The sequence below is a fragment of the Lepidothrix coronata genome, unplaced genomic scaffold, assembly GCF_001604755.1.
Source record: "Lepidothrix coronata isolate B3197 unplaced genomic scaffold, Lepidothrix_coronata-1.0 Scaffold66, whole genome shotgun sequence".
In the NCBI taxonomy this organism is placed as follows: domain Eukaryota; kingdom Metazoa; phylum Chordata; class Aves; order Passeriformes; family Pipridae; genus Lepidothrix; species Lepidothrix coronata.
The window spans coordinates 1,342,400-1,344,175 of NW_016690246.1; positions in this window are offsets into that span (position 1 = coordinate 1,342,400).

The window sequence follows — 1,776 nt, forward strand, 5'->3', positions numbered from 1 at the left end:
GAATTTTAACATAGGCTTTTGAACTCTTTTTCATGATTATTTACCTAAAGGGCTATATTCAAAGAAAAATCTGACTGCCTGCTTAGTTCTGGAAATATTAAATTACTTTCCCAGATTGTTCAGATTGATTCCCAGTTTAGGGATCTCTGAATGTCACTGTGCTTATATATCTCTATGGGGTATGAGACTACAATCCAGCTACAGCAAGAGATTCTCACTCTCAGATTCCCAGGGTGACAGTCTCTCCCCATACCTTGGAGGGGGTCCCACTGTGAGAGGGCAAATGTGTGACTGTGGTCCCAGCTGCCAGCTCCAGAGCTTCCCCTCACATCTCACTGCCCATTCTGTGTGCTTAAAGCTGTCTTTTTGGGGCTCAGAGATTTTTCTCTGTAGGCTATACAGTCTGTCAGGAAGAGAAGGCATCTTACAGCCTGATACCATTGGTCTCTTTTATGATGTAAAAGCTGTGGGTTCAAATTATTCAGCATTTGAGGAAGGATGGTTTGGGTGCATCAGCTTGCTGGTTCTTCAGCCCTCTCATGGTACCTAGTTTTATCCCACTCTGTGAATTTTTAGAATTTAGGACAGCAATCTGAAATTTGCACCCAAGTTTCCACATTCGCCACAACTGAAGATGGCAGAATCTGAGGCCTTCCACCAAAAGACTAAATTAAATGCTTGGAAGTGACTCTTCCAGCCATCCATGTGGGTCTGCTCCAGTATCCTTGACCTAAAATGATTATTTCTGAATAAGAAACCAGGAACTGAGGAACTATTTTGCTTAGGTATATACATTGCTTTCTGATTTTCTAATTTCTAATGAAGCACCAAACAGTTTGAGACTGCAATGTATTTATTTTGTGTTTGTAGAGGAACCTACCAGACAGCAGAATTTTTACTATAACTGCCTTTTTAAAGCTAAAAGATCTTCTCCTTTTTAAATTATTTTAAAAGTGGACTTTTTTGATATGCAGCCTGTTTAAAATATCCTCAGCAGATACTCTTCACTGCCATGTATATCAGGTGTTGAGATATAACAATAAACAAGGTTTAAGAAATCTTGGGCACTTTTATTGACAAAAAGTTTGCTTCACAGACCACAGTTTTAGCTCTTTTTAATTTACCACTAATATATGTCAGACTGTACAGCATGTGGAAAATATTTGTTTTAAAATTAGTAGATTGGTATTGTAAAGGAAAGTTGGACAGAAATTGAACATCGTGCAAGTAAAATAACGTACATCAGCTTCCAAAAACAAAAGGCAAAAGTATTAAGGAATGACACTGACAAAAGTTCAGTGATTGTTAAAACCACAAATCATCAAATCAACTTTGCAGAGACAAAGAGGTAAGCTGATAACCAAAATTATTATTTATGACTAATAGCTGCAAAGCAGTCTGATATATATGCAGACCTGACCACTGGGAGATATCCTCAGCCCCAGGTGCTCTTGCCCCATCAAGGCAAGCAACATCCTGCTGTGGGCTATCAAGGGCAGGGCAAGAAAGGGGGCATGATTAGACTTCTGGATATCTAAGGGATCACCAGAAGCCTTCCAGTCCTGCCAGCAGCTGCACGTAACATGCAACTTCTTTTCACTGTTGCTTTTCATATGCAAAGTGGCTTGGCATCTAGACATAACTAAAAAGTTGTAAGATCCAGGGTATAAAGTGGGATTTTTTTCTTCACTCTTCCTGAGCTGCTGTGCTGTGTTGCTCCTCAGCCAGCCCTCAAGCTATTGGCTAGTCGATTTTAAACAAGCAAGACCCTTGCAG